This window comes from Convolutriloba macropyga, chromosome 11 (assembly GCF_964194025.1).
Source record: "Convolutriloba macropyga chromosome 11, txConMacr16.3, whole genome shotgun sequence".
NCBI lineage: Eukaryota > Metazoa > Xenacoelomorpha > Acoela > Convolutidae > Convolutriloba > Convolutriloba macropyga.
Window position 1 is genome coordinate 50288894 of NC_134478.1, and position 19559 is coordinate 50308452.

The following is a 19559-nucleotide window of genomic DNA, read 5'->3' on the forward strand; positions in this document are numbered from 1 at the left end:
GATATGATTTTGGAAACTATCGTGGAATTTCAACCATCTCGGTCCCTGGAAAATTTTTTGCATCAGTCATCCTGAATAGATGCAAAGATGCCCTTGATCAAGAGCTAAGAGAAAAAAATTGTTGATTCCGAGAAAGCAGGGGCTGCACTGACCAATTGTTTGCGTTGATGCAAAAACTAGAGAAAATCATGGCCTTCCAATTGGATGTCAGTTTTTGTTTCATTGATTTTCTTGCTGCATTCGATTCGCAGGACCGCGAGATAATGTACAAGATAAGGAAACATTACGGGCCTCCACAAAAAGTTATGAACGTCTTTCGCATCAGTTACGAAGGCTCCAAGTGCTGCGTGAAGGCAGAGGGTGAGAAAGGCTAGACGTGCGACTTAAAATTGGTTTCACCAGGGTGATGTATTGTCGCCTATTCTCTTTGGCCATGTGATAAACTATTTGTTGGCTAATTCAGTTCACAAAAGAATCGACCTCGAACTCTGTGTTGCTTATCTTGACTTCGCCGATGATGTTGCATTATTGGGCGTCTCTGATTCTGAAGATGAAGCAAATCTACACAGAATTGAGTTTTTAGCCGAGGATGTTGGCCTAAAGATCAATGTTGGGAAGACAAAGAATATGGATGTTAAATGCGAACATCCCGTAGCCAGTGTTACCTTTGCTCAGAAGAACGTGGGAGTTCTCACAAGAAACCACAAAGACCGTGTTGGGACTCTCATCGAGGCCAAAAACCAATCCCGACTGCTCATTGTCACGGAGTTGCTGATGGGCAAGAACAAGAATGTGGGCTGGTTGGAGACAATAGCTGGTGAGAAACTGATATTGAAAAGTTTATCGGTTGCTGAACTCGTGATATTAAGCATCGAAGAGAGGTCAGTGGTTGCTGATCTAGTGTCTACGGCAACTAACAGATTATCTGCGGTCGCGGATGACGAGACTCGTGTTTGTTCTGATTGTAAACGTCGCTTCGACACTGCAAAAGTCTGCAAAAGTCATGAAGCCAGATTCTGCAAGTTTAAGAAGTCAAAGATTGTCAAAGACAGTGAATCAAAGTTCGTTGGGCTAGAGAAAAGCATCACTTATCAGAACTGCACAAGCAAATTCACGACTGAAAACAGCCGATGAAATCACGAGTACACGAGTTCATCGCATAACTTACCCGGGTCTCGAGGACCATTTTTTTTCAAATCATTGCATTGGATTTTCAGGATAATATACAACAAGTCGTACTACCAATTAGAAGAACCTTGCCTCGTTAACTGAATGCTATTATGCATGCGCCCTATGGGTAGTTGATGCGGCACCTACCCCAGAGGAAACCGCGGGGAGGAGGTGTTGGATTTGACTTCTACTACTACTACTACTACTACTACTACTACTACTACTACTACTACTGCTACTACTACTACTACTACTACTACTCCTACTACTACTACTACTACTACTACTAATACTACTACTACTACTACTACTACTACTACTACTACTACTACTACCACCCTGACTACTACTACTACTACTACTACTACTACTACTACTACTACTACTACTACTACTACTACTACTACTACTACTACTACTACTACTACTACTACTACTACTACCACCTCTACTACTACTACTACTACTACTACTACTACTACTACTACTAGTACTACTACTACTACTACTACTACTACTACTACTACTACTACTACTACTACTACTACTACTACTACTACTACTACTACTACTACTACTACTACTACTACTACTACTACTACTACTACTACTACTACTACTACTACTACTACTACTACTACTACTACTACTACTACTACTACTACTACTACTACTGTTTCAACACTTTAATTCCAAATATGAAATAAAGGCACGGTTGGCAACAAATACAAACAAAACAAGAAGAGTTATTTGTTTGGTTATTCTGTGAAGTGCTGTACGACGAAATTGTTGAAGGCATTCTTTGACCCGGTTGCTGCTTTCTCCTGCAATCTGGTGAATGATACTTTGTTTCGTACACAGTCTCCTTCGATTTGACTCATCCACGTTTTCCGTTGCCCCCCAGGAGCGCGTCTAGCATGGGCGTATTGATCGGCGGGTCCCAATCGAAGGCATTGCGGGCTAATCTTCCTGGTTCCATTCTCTGGATGTGTCCGTACCATTTTATCCGTTTGAGCATGATCATCGTGGATAGTTGGGGCATTCGTGATCTTGACATAATTTCTTCGTTCGTTGCTTTCTCCAGATATGACACACGTAGAATTCTCCGAAGACAACCACAGTGGAAACTCTCAAGTTTTCTCTCCATTAATTTCGAAAGAGTCCAAGTCTCTGAGCTGTACAGCACGGCTGATAAAACGAGTGCTTTGTACAAATTGCACTTGAGGTGCACGCTGAGCTGCTTGCTCTTCCAGAGATTTTGGAAGTTAGCAAACCGTTGTCTACCTTCTGCAAGTTTGCAATTGACTTCCTGCAGGTCTCCATGCTTGAGGCTGACATATGATCCGAGATACTTGAACGCTTCTATGTTTTCAAACTCGTTTCCGAGAACATCTTGTACTTTGCAGGAAAACACGCGTGTGGCAGCTGCTTTAGGTTTGCCACAGTATCTCGATTGGTGAACTTTTCGGCCATTGACTGTTTTGAACTTTCTTTCACACTTGTCACAGGTAAGGCTCGCCTCTAGTTGCTCGAACTTTGACTTGTCGACGACATTCTTTGACAAACCGGCTTTGCAGAATCTTGTTTGGTGCACTTTGCGTCCGGTAACTGTACTGAATTGCCGCTGACAATTCTGACATCTTAAAGACTCTTGGTCTGCCACCACTGACCGACTCTGATTTTCTAGCGACTCTGAATCTGCTACCGCAGATTGTTGTTGTGAAGCTACCAACGATGGCTTAGCCACCGCTAAGCTTTTCAATCTTAGCTTCCGGCCATCTTGTGTTTCGAACCAGCCCGCTTTCTTTTTCGTTCCCAGCAGCACCTCCGTGCTGATGGTTAGTCGTGACTGGCTAGATGTCTCTGCCAGGAGTCCTAGTTTGCCTTTATGTTTTCCAGTGAGTATCTCCACGTTCTGTTGGATACTAGGCACTGCAACAACATTTGGGCTGTCGCATTTTACGCCCATATTCTTTGTTTTGGCCACATTAATCTTCAGACCAGCGGCTTCCGCAAGGGCCTCGATTCGATGTAGGTTTTCTTGCACCTCACTGTCTGAGACCCCCACGAGAGCAACATCATCAGCAAAATCTAAGTCAGCCACCAATCTCCCAATGTCTAATCCTCCATGCACCGAGTTAGCCAAAATGTAGTTGATGACAAGGCCGAATAGGATTGGGGACCACACATCACCCTGCCTAACGCCGGTTCTGACATCAAATAAGCGTCCTTTCTCACCTTCGGCTTTGACTCGACATTTGAATCCATCATAGCTGTTTCTTATGATGTTTATCACTTTTTGCGGAAGACCATAGTGTTTCATTATCTGGTACATCTGCTCACGATCGACAGAATCGAATGCCGCTCGAAAGTCTAGGAAACAAAAGCTAATATCCAATTGAAACGCCATTGATTTCTCTATTATTTGACGCAGGGCAAAGAGTTGATCGGCGCATCCTCTGCTTTTCCTGAAGCCGCACTGCTCTTCCCTTAAGACGCGATCCACTGAATCTTTGCATCGATTGAGAATAACGGAAGCGAACACTTTGACTGGTACTGATAATAGAGAGATCCCTCGGTGGTTCGAACACTCTGACCTCTTTCCTTTACTCTTGTATAATGGGACAATTTCTGCTACCTTCTAGTCATCGGGCAGAACTTCCGTCGACCAACACTTATCTATGATGTCCCAGAGCCACTCGACAATACCCTTGTGTGCTTTCAACATCTCACAGGAAATGTTATCGGGTCCACTTGCCTTGCCATTCTTCAACCTGCGGACAGCTTCAAGCACTTCTTCAAATCGAATTGGGCTCAGGTCAATCGACAAGCTTTCAGCTGCTTCTTCGGGATCCAATCTCGTACTGCAACTGGATGTTGAGGGATTCAGGAGTTGACTAAAATGTTCCGTCCAGCGTTCAAGTCGTTCCTCTTTCGTCCGTAAGTTGACGCCAGTGCTTGAAACTAATTTGGTCAACTGGGGACTCCTGTTTCGGCAAATCTGCTGTGATGCCCCAAAAACCTCCTTCAAGTTGCCTCTGTCCGCAAAGCTCTGCACTTCTTGGCCTTTGCGTTCAAGCCATGCCCGTTTGTCTGCAAACGTTTGTCTGCTACTACAAACGCCATGCCCGTTTGTCTGCCCGTTTGTCTGCTACTACTACTACTACTACTACTACTACTACTACTACTACTACTACTACTACTACTACTACTACTACTACGGCCGACTTGAATTTGGGGTAAGCGATCCGCGGATTACGGTTTTGCTCGGAGATTTCTCATTTCTGTTCCCAGAGCTTAGATAAAGCTTGTTTTCGTTAGCCAAGATGTTAATCTAGCCAAAACTGAAAATGGCCCTATTTGAAAAGCATTTCTTTGGTTTTTATTAGGTTTTAAAAAATTAATTAATTTCTGAAAAAACTGCACTTTTCTCTCAATTTTACTTATAAAAGTTACTTTTTCTTATCGTAGATTGATAGTCACGCTTGAGAGCTTTCCGGAATAATTTTTTTAATCATTCTAGCTCTCTTATTTGTTGTTTTATTGACCGAGCGGAGTAGGGTGACATCCGCGGCCAAACAGTAAGGGAAATTGAAAACTCTGTTTCTTCATTAAAAATTAATATTTTTGATTTTTTCTTTCAATTTCGGTGCTGTATGACTAAGTTCTGGCATTTTTGGTCTTGTAGTACAGTTGCGTTTAGTGCCTGGAAACGACCTAATTTTTAGGTCATAAAATAAAAGTGACCTAAACGAGTGACCACTGAACTGCAAGAAAAGTGGAATGAGGCAAAAACTCAAAAATGAGTCCTGGAGTCTGAAATTTTGCATGTCGACTAAAAATAGTCATACAAAGCAGGTAACATTTTGCTGGATTCTAATATCTATTAAAAACCGAGAAAAAAAGGTTTTTAAAATTCTCGACTTGAATTTGGGTACGAATTTTTTATAATTTTTGGCCGGATGCGAATATCTGGAAGACGGTTAATTTTAATGAGCTCAGCAAAATATTTATAAAACTTCAATTTCAGAATGCTATCCGGGTTTAAAAGGGCCAATTTTTCGATTCAAATAGCATAAGAAAAAATGAAAAACTATTTCGAACACCAGAAGCAATTTCCGACGAGACTCAGCAAAATTAAGGCCATTCAAAATTTATGCTACTGAGGATTGTGCGTCAAAATGTTTTGAAATAAACATGTTAAGAGTCAGCGATCTCGATATTTTCAGCTCCCAATTCTAAAAACAGAGTTCTGAAATTTATGTCAAACTCTTGTCAAGCAGCAGAAAATTATTAAAGTTGATAGGTCGTTTTTGCAACTTTTTTTTTCTTTCTAATGTTTTCAGTTTGCTTGTTGGGTCACAAAGCTTACCGAAAACAATTTTTTAAACACAACTTATCACTGGAAAAACCGTTTTGTTGTTGTTTTCAGTTGATTTTGATTTTTTGTGAAAAACTTGAATTTGGGTACATCGCAGTTTGTTCAAGTCAAACTGAAAAAGATGAGATCCATTCAAAGAGAACAACATAAACAAAAATGATCATTTTCATGCAAGAAAGTTTTTCAGTACCTTTGCGATATAGTTGTTTTCCTCCAGTTTTTTTTTGAATAAGAAAGAATAATAACTTCGAAAAAAAAAGGAAGCTAAAAAATCTGAAACAAAAAAATAAGAGTTCAAGGTACAGAAAAACGAATTTGAGAACGGTTTCTGATGTCATTTCTGAAATACTGTTTATTGTTACAATTCAGTTTTATGGAGAAAAAAATACTTACGTTGATGAAACTGCAAATATCTTAATAATACAAGGGGAAAACTTTGAAAAACCAAAAAACTAGAATTTGGGTTCGAAAAAAAATTGCCAAAGTGGCCCTATTGGTCTGGTCGCCAGGTTTTTCTAATAAACATAAAAATAATTGTCATACCAATTCCTCGAACTCCTCATGGATATTCGTACGGAAAAATCCAGCCTAAATTATTTAAAGACATTAAAAATTACCCCAAAATTTTGGTATGAGTAGAATGCTTTTGAGTGCTTTCAATTTTTTTCGAAGTCCATTGCCTGATTAGGGATCAATTACAGGGAGAAAAGTGGCCTAAAATAACGGACATACGTTTTGTTTGCTACAGGGGTAAGAAAATATGATTTCTACGGGGCCAGAGCCTTCAAATCGAGACGATCCCCTATTTTTTTTTCAAATTGATCTTTTTTGCTTTAAGTCAAAGCCTCTGGCCCTTCCATTTTTTTCAAAACACCTCCTCATCCACGGGAGAGTTGGAAAATCTGCCTGTAAACCTCTTGGAGAAGATGTGTATCACATTATTATAAAAATTAAGTGTTTTAGATTTGCGAAATCCGGAGTTTTTAAAAATTTTTTTGCGGTTTTCAATTTTCTCTAAGTCCATCACCTGTTTAGGGGTGACTTACCGGAAACAAACATGGGCTTAAAATAACGGACATAAAATATGATTTCTCGGGGGGTCAAAAAATAGGGGATCATCCCCAGTTGAAGGCCAGAGCCCTCAACTCGAGATGATCCCCTACTTTTTTTCAAATTGATTTTTTTTGCTTAAATTCAAAGTCTTTGGCCGCTCCATTTTTTTCAAAACACCTCTTTTTCCACGGGATAGTTAACAATTCTGCCTGTGAACGGCTTGAAGAAGATTGGTATCACAATATAATAAAAATTAAGTGATTTAGAGTTGCAAAATCCGGAGTTTTTGAGAATTTTTTTTGCGGATTTCAATTTTCTCTAAGTCCATCGCCTGTTTTGGGATTAATTATCGGAAACAAACATGGGCTTAAAATAACGGACGTAAAATGGAATTTCTCGGGGGGTCAAAAAAATTGGGGATCATCCCGAGATGAAGGCCAGAGCCCTCAACTCGAGATGATCCCCTTTTTTTTCAAATTGATTTTTTTTTGCTTAAAATCAAAGTCTTTGGCCGCTCCATTTTTTTTCAAAACACCTCTTCATCCTTGCGATAGTTAACAAATCTGCCTGTGAACGGCTTGGAGAAGATTGGTATCACAATATAATAAAATTTAAGTGTTTTAGAGTTGCGAAATCCGGAGTTTTTGAAAATTTTTTGCGGATTTCAATTTTCTCTAAGTCCATCGCCTGTTTTGGGATTAATTATCGGAAACAAACATGGGCTTAAAATAACGGACATAAAGTGGAATTTCTCGGGGGGTCAAAAAAAATAGTGGATCATCCCGAGTTGAAGGGCAGAGCCCTCAACTCGAGATGATCCCCTATTTTTTTTTCAAATTGATTTTTTTTGCTTAAAGTCAAAGTCTTTGGCCGCTCCATTTTTTTCAAAACACCTCTTCATCCGAGGGATAATTAACAATTCTGCATGTGAACGGCTTGGAGAAGATTGGTATCACAATATAATAAAAATTAAGTGATTTAGAGTTGCAAAATCCGGAGTTTTTGAAAATTTTTTTGCGGATTTCAATTTTCTCTAAGTCCATCGCCTGTTTTGGGATTAATTATCGGAAACAAACATGGCCTTAAAATAACGGACATAAAATGAAATTTCTCGGGGGGTCAAAAAAATAGTGGATCATCCCGAGTTGAAGGGCAGAGCCCTCAACTCGAGATGATCCCCTATTTTTTTTTTTTCAAATTGATTTTTTTTTTGCTTAAAGTCAAAGTCTTTGGCCGCTCCATTTTTTTCAAAACACCTCTTCATCCAAGGGATAATTAACAATTCTGCATGTGAACGGCTTGGAGAAGATTGGTATCACAATATAATAAAAATTAAGTGTTTTAGAGCTGCGAAATCCGGACTTTTTAAAAAAAATTTTGCGGACTTCAATTTTCTCTAAGTCCATCGCCTGTTTAGGGATTAATTACCGGAAACAAACATGGGCTTAAAATAACGGACATAAAATATGATTTCTCCGGGTTCAAAAAAAATAGGGGATCATCCCGAGTTGAAGGGCAGAGCCCTCAACTCGAGATGATCCCCTATTTTTTTTTCAAATTGGTTTTTTTTGCTTAAAGTCAAAGTCTTTGGCCGCTCCATTTTTTTCAAAACACCTCTTCATCCGAGGTATAATTAACAATTCTGCATGTGAACGGCTTGGAGAAGATTGGTATCACAATATAATTAAAATTAAGTGTTTTAGAGCTGCGAAATCCGGACTTTTTAAAAAAAATTTTGCGGATTTCAATTTTCTCTAAGTCCATCGCCTGTTTAGGGATTAATTATCGGAAACAAACATGGGCTTAAAATAACGGACATAAAATGGAATTTCTCGGGGGCTCAAAAAAAATAGGGGATCATCCCGAGTTGAAGGGCAGAGCCCTCAACTCGAGATGATCCCCTATTTTTTTTTCAAATTGATTTTTTTTTGCTTAAAGTCAAAGTCTTTGGCCGCTCCATTTTTTTCAAAACACCTCTTCATCCGAGGTATAATTAACAATTCTGCATGTGAACGGCTTGGAGAAGATTGGTATCACAATATAATTAAAATTAAGTGTTTTAGAGCTGCGAAATCCGGACTTTTTAAAAAAAATTTTGCGGATTTCAATTTTCTCTAAGTCCATCGCCTGTTTAGGGATTAATTACCGGAAACAAACATGGGCTTAAAATAACGGACAAAAAATATGATTTCTCGGGGGGTCAAAAAAATAGGGGATCATCCCCAGTTGAAGGCCAGAGCCCTCAACTCGAGATGATCCCCTACTTTTTTCAAATTGATTTTTTTTGCTTAAAGTCAAAGTCTTTGGCCGCTCCATTTTTTTCAAAACACCTCTTCATCCAAGGTATAATTAACAAATCTGCATGTGAACGGCTTGGAGAAGATTGGTATCACAATATAATGAAAATTAAGTGTTTTAGAGCTGCGAAATCCGGACTTTTTAAAAAAAATTTTGCGGATTTCAATTTTCTCTAAGTCCATCGCCTGTTTAGGGATTAATTACCGGAAACAAACATGGGCTAAAAATAACGGACATAAAATATGATTTCTCGGGGGTCAAAAAAATAGGGGATCATCCCCAGTTGAAGGCCAGAGCCCTCAACTCGAGATGATCCCCTACTTTTTTTTCAAATTGATTTTTTTTGCTTAAAGTCAAAGTCTTTGGCCGCTCCATTTTTTTTCAAAACACCTCTTCATCCACGGGATAGTTAACAATTCTGCCTGTGATCGGCTTGGACAAGATTGGCATCACAATATAATAAAAATTAAGTGTTTTAGAGTTGCGAAATCCGGAGTTTTTAATAAAAATTTTGCGGATTGCAATTTTCTCTAAGTCCATCGCCTGTTTAGGGATTAATTATCGGAAACAAACATGGGCTTAAAATAAGGGACATAAAATGGAATTTCTCGGGGGGTCACAAAAATAGGGGATCATCCCGAGATGAAGGCCAGAGCCCTCAACTCGAGATGATCCCCTATTTTTTTTTTCAAACTGATTTTTTTTGCTTAAAGTCAAAGTCTTTGGCCGCTCCATTTTTTTCAAAACACCTCTTCATCCAAGGGACAATTAAAAATTCTGCCTGTGAACGGCTTGGAGAAGATTGGTATCACAATATAATAAAAATAAAGTGTTTTAGAGTTGCGAAATCCGGAGTTTTAAAAAAAAATTTTGCGGATTTCAATTTTCTCTAAGTCCATCGCCTGTTTAGGGATTAATTACCGGAAACAAACATGGGCATGAAATAACGGACATAAATTATGATTTCTCGGGGGGTCAAAAAATAGGGGATCATCCCCAGTTGAAGGCCAGAGCCCTCAACTCGAGATGATCCCCTACTTTTTTTTCAAATTGATTTTTTTTGCTTAAAGTCAAAGTCTTTGGCCGCTCCATTTTTTTCAAAACACCTCTTCATCCACGGGATAGTTAACAGTTCTGCCTGTGATCGGCTTGGAGAAGATTGGTATCACAATATAATAAAAATTAAGTGTTTTAGAGTTGCGAAATCCGGAGTTTTTAAAAAAAATTTTGCGGATTTCAATTTTCTCTAAGTCCATCGCCTGTTTTGGGATTAGTTACCGGAAACAAACATGGGCTTAAAATAACGGACATAAAGTGAAAATTCTCGGGGGGTCAAAAAATAGGGGATCATCCCGAGTTGAAGGCCAGAGCCCTCAACTCGAGATGACCCCCTATTTTTTTTTTCAAATTGATTTTTTTTGCTTAAAGTCAAAGTCTTTGGTCACTCCATTTTTTTCAAAACACCTCTTCATCCGAGGGATAGTTAACAATTCTGCCTGTGAACGGCTTGGAGAAGATTGGTATCACAATATAATAAAAATTAAGTGATTTAGAGTTGCAAAATCCGGAGTTTTTGAAAATTTTTTTGCGGATTTCAATTTTCTCTGAGTCCATCGCCTGTTTTGGGATTAATTATCGGAAACAAACATGGGTTTAAAATAACGGACATAAAATGGAATTTCTCGGGGGGTCAAAAAAATAGGGGATCATCCCGAGATGAAGGCCAGAGCCCTCAACTCGAGATGATCCCCATTTTTTTTTCAAATTGATTTTTTTTGCTTAAAGTCAAAGTCTTTGGCCGCTCCATTTTTTTCAAAACACCTCTTCATCCACGGGATAGTTAACAATTCTGCCTTTGATCGGCTTGGAGAAGATTGGTATCACAATATAATAAAAATTAAGTGTTTTAGAGTTGCGAAATCCGGAGTTTTTAAAAAAAATTTTGCGGATTTCATTTTTCTCTAAGTCCATCGCCTGTTTTGGGATTAATTACCGGAAACAAACATGGGCTTAAAATAACGGACATAAAATGCAATTTCTCGGGGGGTCAAAAAATTAGGGGATCATCCCGAGTTGAAGGCCAGAGCCCTCAACTCGAGATGACCCCCTATTTTTTTTTTTTCAAATTGATTTTTTTTTTGCTTAAAGTCAAAGTCTTTGGCCACTCCATTTTTTTCAAAACACCTCTTCATCCGAGGGATAATTAACAATTCTGCCTGTGAACGGCTTGGAGAAGATTGGTATCACAATATAATAAAAATTAAGTGATTTAGAGTTGCAAAATCCGGAGTTTTTGAAAATTTTTTTGCGGATTTCAATTTTCTCTAAGCCCATCGCCTGTTTTGGGATTAATTATCGGAAACAAACATGGGCTTAAAATAACGGACATAAAATGCAATTTCTCGGGGGGTCAAAAAAATAGGGGATCATCCCGAGATGAAGGCCAGAGCCCTCAACTCGAGATGATCCCCTATATTTTTTTTCAAATTGATTTTTTTTGCTTAAAGTCAAAGTCTTTGACCGCTCCATTTTTTTCAAAACACCTCTTCATCCGAGGGATAATTAACAATTCTGCCTGTGAACGGCTTGGAGAAGATTGGTATCACAATATAAAAAAAATTAAGTGTTTTAGAGTTGCGAAATCAAGAGTTTTAAAAAAAAATTTTGCGGATTTCAATTTTCTCTAAGTCCATCGCCTGTTTAGGGATTAATTACCAGAAACAAACATGGGCCTAAAATAACGGACATAAAATAAGATTTCTGGGGGGGGGGTCAAAAAAAATAGGGGATCATCCCGAGCTGAAGGGCAGAAACCTCAACTTGAGATGATCCCCTATTTTTTTTTTCAAACTGATTTTTTTTGCTTAAAGTCAAAGTCTTTGGCCGCTCCATTTTTTTCAAAACACCTCTTCATCCAAGGGACAATTAAAAATTCTGCCTGTGAACGGCTTGGAGAAGATTGGTATCACAATATAATAAAAATAAAGTGTTTTAGAGTTGCGAAATCCGGAGTTTTTAATAAAAATTTTGCGGATTGCAATTTTCTCTAAGTCCGTCGCCTGTTTAGGGATTAATTACCGGAAACAAACATCGGCTTAAATTAACGGACAAAAAATGGCATTTCTCGGGGGTCCAAAAAAATAGGGGATCATCCCGAGATGAAGGCCAGAGCCCTCAACTCGAGATGATCCCCTATTTTTTTTTCAAATTGATTTTTTTTGCTTAAAGTCAAAGTCTTTGGCCGCTCCATTTCTTTGAAACAAATTACGTTGAAATAAATATGAATAGGGATCAAATAACGCAAAAAAACAACGTTCAATGGCATATTGAACTAGAAATAGCTCACATAAGTGACAGAAGCTAAAATTGTATGTTTTGCGTAACGACAAGTTCAAGCTGAGACTTCAGCTCGAGATGATCTTCTAATTTCTTCAATTTGAGTTTTTTTTGGTTAATTTTAAAGTCGTTTTACACTCAATTTTTTTTCAAAACAACTCCTATTCGACTCAATAGGTAACAGTTGCGACTTTGATCGAATTGCAGACAATTGTTAATATAATTTTTAGTTATATCTTCATAAAGTTTAGTAAAACTTACTTTCTGCTTAAAAAAATAGCAGATATCGTTTTCCACATTGTACATCACCTGACTGAATACGTGTGGATTTTAGCAATAAAACATTCGTTTTAAAAAGGCAAAAAAGCTTTTCATTGGATCAAAAAATAGGGGATATTCCCCAGTTGACAGCCCCGCAGAAAATTTGTCCAATAACAAAAGCTTTTTAAAAAACAAGATTTTAGTTTTTCAAAATTTTGAGAAGGATTTATGTCTCTAAGTTAAATTTAAGTGTTTTAAGTTAAACTATTGTATTGGCCGCAACAAAAAATCAACCATACCCATTTTTTTGTCGAGTCATACTAGTCATATGAGTAGACATGAAAATGGGGATCGGGCCAAACTGTAATTTGGTCTCGTTTTGAAAACTTGAAAATGGGCATCCCAAAACTGGAATTCGGGTACGACGATTTTAACTCGAAAATGGGCACTTGAAATTGGGTACTGAGATTCTGTAGCCAAACTTGAAAATGGGCCAAAAATGGGCCATTTTCAAGTTAGGCTACAGCTACTACTACTACTACTACTACTACTACTACTACTACTACTACTACTACTACTACTACTACTACTACTACTACTACTACTACTACTACTACGACTACTACTACTGCTACTTCTGTGTTACATTCAGAATCCTCTCATTTTTGTTGATTTTATTCGCTGCAAATTCTTTGCAATCCTTGTATTTCTTTTCCCACTTAAATTCCACTCTTTTGTTTTTTTTTCAGATCCCCTCATTTTGCAACGATTCCGCTCATTCTGGTCAAGTTTCCTCTCAATCGTGTCATCTGTTTATTGCTTTATTTGGAAATTGAGTGCACTTTTCGACTATCGACCGCATCCTCTGTTACCAAAAGTTCCAACAAAAAATTGATGACTCCAGCAAAAAATTACAATAATCGACACTTCTTAAATTATTGATGAGAACGACAAAACCAATGACCCCGACTAAAGCGGCAATGCTTGGCGCCTCCTACGTAAAATACCGACGAAAACGACAATAATCGGCAGTTCTAACTTAAATTTTCGACAATACCAATAAAACGACAAAGATCGACCGTTCTTAAATAAGAAAACCGACGAAATGGACAAAAACTGAAATGCTTGGGTCGGTTTTTGTCGCAATTTCTCAGAACGGGACATGAAATAGCCGGTATATAAACTACAAAACTTTTTCAGGAGTTTTCAAATTCAGTTAGATGTTTATAATTTTGATAAGAATATGTTACCAACGACTCTATAAGAGTGTTCGTCAATCGTTGAAGATTTTAGGGTTTTTTCTATGGCCTAATGGCAATAGATAATTCCTAAATCTGTTTAACTCTTTGTAAATTTTTACGCGATGCATCAATTCTATAAATCATTTTCATTTTTTGCTACTTTTTGAAAAGATTTAACAGAAAATACTTGACTTGATTTTGAATTCACAGCAATTGCGGTAACACATATTAATAGTTAAATAATTACAATCAAATTTATGCACAGAAGCTGTTTTTGATAGATTACCCGAGCCAACTCCAAGTGTAAATTAGTACTGGGCAATCGTAAATGGTCAATCCCATGTAATATATTTTGCTCACTTTCCCTATCGGAATTTGCTTCTTTCAAGCGTATACTATCCGCGCGAAAAACGAAATTTGAACAGTCACATGGTGACGCAGAAAGGAGAACAAACTACAAGAGGGAGGAAGATCGCGGGTTAGATCCACTTACTGAATTTTATTTTTGCACTTGGCCAAAGTCTGACCATTGTAAAATCAGACTGAGCGCAAGTCTGACAAGTCAAATCAGTATGATTAAGTGTTGACGAGGAATTGCATTTATACTGGTCCAGTACTGAAACTCCCTTAGAGCTGTTTACGGGGGATCTTTTTCCGTTTGAGCACCCCAACCCCCAGCTTAGTGATTGTATATTGTTTGCACACCCAGACGCTCATGTCATATGCTTAAATAACGATTTACTATGTAATGTGACTTGCTCTGTAATTGGGGGCACATAACGTAGTGGGGGGGGGGGTGCACACACGGAAACCAGTGCGGGTACTTATTCTGCTCTTTGTTTTGAAGTTGTTCATGTGAACGAGTTTATCATTTTTATTTCAGAAGGTAGCCACAGGAGATTTTTGCCGTTCTACAAAGAGGTTGGGGGGCTGACTGTTCGACCCAGAGAACAATTTTGGATTTCAACTGCTCTCGAGAGCAGTGCAAACAGAGGAAACGGAAATCACATGAAGGTACAAAAATCTATCGAAAAGGTCAAATTTAGGGACCGCAGTTATGTTTCGCCCACCGCAGTCCCAGTTTGCGCATCCTACAATTTTCTTAGCAGTCATACTAGGTCATACACGATTCTTAGTAATCATACTAGGTCATATGTGATTTGTACGAACTCTTGGTTGTCATAAAAGGATCTTATATAATTTCCTGCGAATTATACAGGGATAATACGACAATTTCAATGCCTAAAAATTGTACAATTTTCATTTTCTATCGAAATTAAAAAATTTGAAAATAATGCAAGTTCATATATGACACATAAAACATTGACTGGGCCACAAATTATTGAATAAGTTTAGTTATCTAATTGGACCTACTTTTTTATTTAGTGCCCAATTTTGCTTGCGATATTCTATATTAGGGTCTTGTGGCGCTTCACAAAGGGATGTTGGGGAATCACATAGGTAATGCTTTAACGAATAAAAAAAACTGATAAAGAATTTACGAAAAACAGACGTATGATATCTTGGTAGTCATACGAGGATCGTACTAGGAAATACCTTAAAGATTTGTGTGACATCATATATAATCCTTGTATGACTACTAAGAAGTTCGGACCCGGGGTATTTTTATGAAACCCACTTTGAGTGTGCTGTCGGGCAAGTATATATACTTACATATATATATATATATATAAAAATTATAATATTATATATATATATATATAAATATCTATAGCTATATACATATATATATATATATATATATATATATATAAATATCTATATATATATATATATATATATATATATATATAGGTATATATATATATATATATATATATATATATATATATACATATATATATATATATATATATATATATATATATATGTATATATATATATATATATATATATATATATGTATATATATATATATATATATATATATACATATATATATAATATATATATATATATATATATATATATATATATATATATATATATATATATATATATTTTTCGCCCTGTCTTTTAGTCGTATTGATGTCTGTTTCCTCCTTCGAATTTGACTGTTATATAGGTATTCAAGAACGTATCAGTGGATACTTTGGTTTCGCCCATATGTGTTACTTTATGTTGTGCCGTCTCCTAATATCAGTAGGATCTACAGGTAGTAAAAAGAGGCACTAGTTACTCCTTTTAAAGGTTTAAACTTTTAGCTCTGTATTTGACGGAAAAAATTGGCTTTGAAAATTTTTGTTGTGGACTTTTTAATTTTATCTTTTTTAATGTTAGTTTGGTCAAATTTTCGACTTCCAATGTCCAATTTTCATCTACTCAGTTAAAAACACGAATTAATGGCATGCTGAAAAAATTATTCGGCTTTTGGATTTTGAACCCATTTTTGTCTAATAGAATAGATTTTGAGCGCCCTTTAGTCTGATCATTGGCAATTTCGAACGCACGTCAGTCTGATCAGAGTCAATTTTGAGGGCCTTTCAGTCTGATCAGAGGCGGATGCGAGCGCAGACTAGACATATAAGACTAAACTTTTTTCACCGCAAAGAGCCCGCATCTTTTAGCGCTGAATGCACTGAAAGCGGTGAATTTTTGTAAGATTTGCATTGAATTTTGCGGTGAAAAATTTTTTTCACCGCATTCACCGGATTTCTTACAAAAAAGAAACTGCCCTACAAGGGTCTGAACTTCTACCTCATGCGTGTCACCAACTTCGTAATCCACTGCCCCATCAGTCACTTATTTCAATGATATTTCCTGTGAATATAAGATTAGCGTTGAAATTAGAGCGGTGAATATTTGTAAGATTTGCGATTTAAGCGGTGAAAATTTTGTTTTTCACCACATTCTGCTGGTAGCGGTGAAAAATTTTCTTTCACCACTTAAGCGCTGAAAAAAATTTTCACCGCTTAAAAGTTTTATTTCACTGCATTCATCGCATTGAACGCAAATCTTACATTTTTACTCAAATTCACCGCAAATCTTACATCTTTTAGCGATTTTTAGCGGTGACACCTCGACCCGGGTTGAAAGAGGTTTACAAATTGATCAAAATTAGAAGCGGATCGCTTAATTTTGCACCCAATACTAACGCAACAATTACTCGAACGAAAAGAATCTGTGGAACTGAAATAGACTCGGAAGACCAGCAGACCATCAGAACGCGATCTAAAAGTTTTGTATGAGACGTCCTCACTAGGTTCACTTGTTGTTTAAACTTCTCAGCAACATTTAATATAAAAGAACGAAGATTAGTCATCGCATGTGCGCGGACAACTCCAAATTCGGTGCAAAAGCGGAATAAAAATTTACAAATTTACGTCCAGAGAAAAGCTGAGACAAAAGCGACCGAAAAATAATACCCATCATATTGAAGATTTAATGTAGAAGCACAAGGGAATAAAAAATGAAAAGGCATGAAGACAATGCTCCAGAAGTTTTGTCACTGAACTCAAACTTTTCGAGCTCAATGGCATCACGAGATGTAAAACTTAAAAACCAAAAAGGTGACTCATTTTCAAACCAATGCAAGCTAAAAACAGGTACAAAGCATCACATCGCGAATTGCTACAGAACAACAGCAACAGAAAGAATCTTCAACTTCAACTAAATATAGAAAATGAGATACGTACGAATAATTTTTGGTTGCTCTCAGCAGCAAAGTTACGTCTAAAATATTGACCGAAACCGACAAAAAAAACGTCAAGTAGAAAATACTCAAAAACGATCAGACGTCAACAATCGACTCAGAATTAATAGTAGCATATTATTATTATTGAGTTCAGAACTGAACATTCTTCTTCAGTCTCCCGAGAGGATCGCTTTTGTGCTCCATCCTGTGTCGGTATGAATTTATGAAAGGAACTGTGGGTGCGAATATTAACAAATTTGATGCCGAAACTGTGTTCAATAGATCTCCTTTTTGGGCATATGATTAGTACTTTAGTTCAAAAAATCTGGATCAGTTTGGTCAATTAGGCCGCAATTGCAAATTTATCACTAAGTATTGATAATATTAAACTCATTTCCTTTCAAGTTAGCAATTGCTGACACATTCCCAATCTAATCGCTATTTTTTCATATCAACAGTAATTGCAGGAAATTTGTTGCAGCTAATAGCCATAATACAATACTGTTTCGTTAAGTCTGAATTAAAATCAACTATTCATAGAGTTCTGAAAAATGTTTTTTTTTTCGTTGTGTACGAATAACATTTTTTCAAGATCGAAGTCTGGTACGGTACCCTATACGACCTAGTCGTTATTGAACAATATTATAAGTTCTTGTACATTCTCTGACCCATGACATTGTCTGGGTAAAATAAGTGTTGATGTGATATTAGCTTCCCGAATCGTAATTTTTATCTTGACTGTACATTCTCTTGCATTTGCGAAATTCATAATCACCTTTGCAACCTCAAGTTCGATTGATCCCGATTTCATTTCTGTACTAACAAGAATAGATAAGTACACCACTGTCAATATTAGTTTCATATTTGTTCCGACCCCACTTGTGGGGGGAGGAACTATATACTCAAATGGGTTTTTTTGTTCAGTCAATTTTGGCCGATCGATATATTCATCGTCGAGAAATGAGAGTGGTATCATTAAAAAGCTCATCCAGCGCAGAATTCGAAATTAAAAATAATTTTTTGAATTTCGTTTTTTTTCGGGGTTTAAACTTTCATGTGAACACGGGATATTTGGTTCACAATTAAATCAAAACTTCAATAAAAACCAAAACTACATTTTACGCCACAAAGAAAACAATTTTGTGTTGCTAATAGACGAAAGGCGATAAAAAACTAATTATGGTCTCATAGGGAAGTTTACTATCGCACTCTATTTGAGAGCTCTTTTTTAGAAAATTTTGCATATTTTTTTTGTTTCTTCAAGTCGTCTAGAGACTATTCACTTTTCATATCGAAATTCCGTTAATGACAGACCTCATTCAAAATCAAATGAAGCCCAATGAAACAAAAAATTGGTTTCCAAGGAATCGCTCATTTGTTTTTTTTGGATTCGTTTCTCAGTTTTTGTAAGTTTAAATGAGATTTTGATTTTCTTTTTCAGTTCTTACTAAATTTTTGGAATTCTATGGCATAAACACGTTGACTAAAAGTAATAATAGATTTTGATTATGAGCATTGAGTGAACTTATCTGTTGCTTTGAGTGGACAGCTAATGCCATTAAGACTTTGAAATTAAATTTTCGAAATATTTTCAATATTAACCAATCACAAACATATTTTTGTGAACTGTAAGTCAGCCTCAGTAATGACAGGACCCCTCCTTTCTACTGCAATTCAAAAAATCGCGTTAGTGGTTTTATATCCTAACTTTTGGTTACATGAATTCAATGCCACAAAACTTCGAAAAAAAATTGTTTTTTGAGCATTTCGTGTTATTGGTTCCTTTTGAAATCTTATCACGTTATCCTAATATTAATGGCTCCCATGGTTTTAGCGAAGACGCTCAATGACTCATAGATAAAATTTTCGTAGAAAAATATATGGTTTAAATGGCTTGAACACTTTCTTCTCTCACTTTTTTACAGGATTTTTGGTTTTGGCCTGTAATTGTTGTTGTTTTCATAGCCATAAATCTTATTGTGATGACTTACTGATTAACTATGCATGACAAACATAATTATCCTCTAATCGAGGCATAACTGAGCGTATTTATTGACGTCCGTTGAGAGCTATTGCGTTCAATGGCTGTTAAGACTTTAAATTTTTTTTTTTCAAAATTTTTTTAAACATAAATCGTTCTTAAGCTTTTTATCGTGAACTTTAA

At 36.8% G+C, this 19559-nt stretch overlaps 1 protein-coding gene across 1 annotated transcript in view; it reads left to right on the plus strand.

Moving 5' to 3' along the window:
* The window catches only part of LOC142349681 (uncharacterized), a 42057-nt gene extending 27389 nt beyond the window's left edge, over positions 1-14668 (plus strand). The window contains exon 4 of the transcript XR_012760844.1: positions 14624-14668. The gene's annotated coding sequence lies outside the window, so the exon portion shown is untranslated. The remainder of the gene's footprint in view (positions 1-14623) is intronic.
* Positions 14669-19559: the final 4891 nt, after the last annotated feature.